The sequence below is a fragment of the Pinus tabuliformis genome, chromosome 2_2 (assembly GCF_031772625.1).
Source record: "Pinus tabuliformis cultivar Carrire ecotype Pingquan chromosome 2_2, CPIR1, whole genome shotgun sequence".
Taxonomy (NCBI): Eukaryota; Viridiplantae; Streptophyta; class Pinopsida; order Pinales; family Pinaceae; genus Pinus; species Pinus tabuliformis.
In genome coordinates this window covers 973,601,481-973,604,893 of record NC_142300.1, presented here as the reverse complement: position 1 = coordinate 973,604,893, position 3,413 = coordinate 973,601,481, and the positions used below count along the sequence as shown (strand labels likewise).

The 3,413-nt window shown below is 31.9% G+C and overlaps 1 long non-coding RNA gene across 2 annotated transcripts; it reads right to left on the bottom strand.

Moving 5' to 3' along the window:
* Window positions 1–346: 346 nt before the first annotated feature.
* On the bottom strand, window positions 347–1,234 carry LOC149196496 (uncharacterized). 2 transcript variants are annotated; one of them, XR_016254140.1, is made up of 3 exons: window positions 976–1,234; window positions 789–876; window positions 347–641 (listed from the first exon to the last, which is right to left on the bottom strand). It is a non-coding gene; the product is annotated as an uncharacterized LOC149196496 (long non-coding RNA). The 2 variants fall into 2 exon arrangements; XR_016254141.1 differs by having other exon boundaries at window positions 347–638.
* Window positions 1,235–3,413: the final 2,179 nt, after the last annotated feature.

Below are 3,413 nucleotides of genomic sequence, written 5' to 3'. Positions count from 1 at the left end.
TTAAATGAATGAAGCTTTAAGCTGTTCAAGCGGAAGAGAAGGTCTACAGAAGTAAACCCCAACCTACACCAAATTTGGTGTAGTGATGTGAAAAGACAGCACATGAGTAATACACTGAATTCAAATGACATTCACATCAAATTAGCTGTCCATAAATACAACAGAGCTGTTAAACAATAGAATTTTACCAGAAAAACAACAAGAACTATCATCCTTCAGTAAACAAGCAATATTCGATTCCACATAATAAGCTCACAGTAAAGAGTGAATCTATTCCAGGATGGAAAACAAAGAACCAAAAAAAGCTGATATTCTCATTAAATAGAAAGAACCACATACATGTTTCAGCCACTCAGTGGCAAGTTAATGCACGAAAATTTTTGCATGGCCTCAGCCCAAACTTAAAGTTATTTAAAGCAAAATAGCATAACCAAAATAACTTATCGAGGAAATTTACAGGGCCTCGGTCCCAATAAAACTTAAACAGTACCACTGTAACAGTTCTAATTCAAAATGTTTCCAAACTCCAACAGAAATAAATAATGAAACCAAAAGCCGAATGCTGATGCAGCCCGAGACACAGGTCTGTAGGGAACCCGCGGCTAGCAGAAGCCATGAGAAAGAACGAAAGGGGCACGCTGCTTTGGAGAATACTCCAAGGACGAGCACCATAAAAGTAAGTTAGAATGTAAATAGACAAAGCCTTTAGCTCTGGAACTGATACAGGTCCCGAACCGCCAAGGAAAGACCCAATCAATCGAACTAGCACCTAGGTCCTAGAAGCTTACCTGGCAACCATCGGTCGACGGAGACTATAGGAAAGATTGGCTCACCACTAGTTGATCATTGGTACTCCTTGGAAGCGCAATCTCCTTCCTTGTAGATAGAGTATAAAACCAATAATTACTATAATGACTGTGCTAAAATAAGAAAAAACAAATCAACCACTGTGGAATACTTCTAGAGAGCACTTACATATCTAGTGGTTACCCATTCAACGGATGATAATATGGCAGCCCTGCACATGAGTCTTTCTCCCAGAAACGAAGAATTTACACCGAAAACTAAACCGGCTAGCAAAAAGAGCACCGGAGCAGGGTCCGGCGCCAAAGAGCAAAGGCGCTGAATGAACCCTACCTCTAACAATCGGGATTGAAAAACCCTCTTGAATGATCTCAACCTTTGGATCAAAACCCAAAAGCCTCTGCCGTCGATGGGAGGAGAAACCCGAGGCGAATAGCTATGGATGGAGAGCCTGCCCGTGCCATGCAACCACAACAGAGCAAGAATAAATGACAATGCCAAGTGTAAAGACCAAGTGAATAAGTAGCTGGAGTGAGGTTAAGTGTGACCGTAAACTAATTAATGCTAAGTAGAGCTGACAATGACTGTAGCACGGTCATACAAATTAACTATTAGCATATGAAATGTTTATCGAAAGTTTTACCAATGTTTAATATATTTCCCTCATTCATATCTTGTACAAAATCTTTGTGGTGGAAAACTATGTTTTTTGGGTTGAAACTTTAATTTCTTTTTGTATTTATTGTTATATGCGGATAATGTTGGTAGAGGAGTATATGACAGATTAAACCATACAACACAATTTGTATATATTAATCTTATTTTTTTGAAAGACTTTATGATCATTTTGAATATTATTTATGCTTTTAAATTTCATTTTGTTAATACATTTTTTTTTTAGGTTTATTGTTGATCTCAAAATTCCCATAATATTTATTTACTCAAATAATTATTATAAATTTAGCTGTTATTTTCATGGGATTAAACCATACACCACCATTTTTTATATTAATCTTATTTTCATAAAAAAATCTTAAACAATGGGTATTTAAGGAGAAATTAATATCAACAAACAAAATGATATTTAGAGAACTATTTATATCCATATAACTTGATTCTTTTCAAGAGTGTAAAATTCAAATCTATGTTATGCAAATAAAAAACTCTCATTTTACATAAATAATAAAATCTAAATTAATTATAATACATATGCTTCTCTCATGTGTTATAAATAAATCTATCTCATAGTTTTTACCCCGTGCAAACTTCATTAATATAATTTTTTTAAATAAAAGAATAAAATATTTAAACTCCTTCTTCTTTATCTATAGCCTTCAATATATCCTTCTCATAAATAAGTTATTAACTAATATTTAATATTTTCATTATTTATATTTTATTAATTTTCTACTTTTCTATATAAAATATTTTAAAAATTTATATTTAACATAACGCTGGAATATATCCTTCCCTACATATAAATTATTAACTAATATCTAATGTTTTCATTGTTTATATTTTATTAATTTTCTACTTTACAACATAAAATATTTAAAAATATTATATTTTTTAACTTAATGTCTTTATCTTATTTTTCCTTTCTTCCACAGAATCACATATCTGAAGTGAAGGGGTGAGTTTTAATTAAGTTTAAATAATTCAGTGTACTATGTTCCAGTTTTTAAACCATTATCTGCACAGGCCTTTTGAGCTTTTATTAACTGCACCCACGCTTTCAATAATTACGCTTTTATTAACTGCACCCAGGCTGTGCAAGCAGGCGAGTCCTATTTCAGACCCCATTGAAACATAAATGCAGTCTTACATGCTGGGAGTATAGCAGTTTGTTTGTATTTATATTTCCTTCAAAATTGACTTTGGAGTTTTAGCAGCAAGAAAACTGTTATTTCCCTTGCATGTTAAAAGCATTTATGTTTCAATGGGGTCTGAAATAGGACTCGCCAAGCAAGCCCTTCGCGCTGACGATATTAAATTGCCATCACCTGGAAAATGAGGGCAAGACTACTCGGAAAGTTCGAGCGATCAGAAATACCGTAATGAAGTCACATGCATGCTCATGATAGCCATTTGTGTATATATCGGCAATTGGCTACTACCCGACAATTTGTGTATTATAATGGCAATTGAAAAATCCAGTTTCCAATCCCTTCCCAGTTTTTAATGATGGAAAGCTGGAGTAACTATCTTCTACCCTAATGAAATATTTAATTGGCAAATCATTCTGTGAAAATAATGTTGAATCAATAGATAATTCTCTGCCAGAAACCCAAATCCAAATCCACAAATCTAAATTCAGTTTAGATGTAAAATAAAATTATTCTACAGGTGCTTGGATATATTATTATGGTGATAATTATTTAGATGTTTGAACATCAAATAATTATCATAATTTGGAAAAACAATCATCATAATTAAAAAAAAAAAATTAAAATCAATTTAATATTTAAATTTATTTTATTAAATGATTTAGTTATTATGTTAAATCAGTGTTATATATATATATAAAATCATAAATTTACTTTTAGATGTCTAAACATTAAAAAATTATTATAATTTGAAAAAACAATCATCATAATTAAAAAATGGAA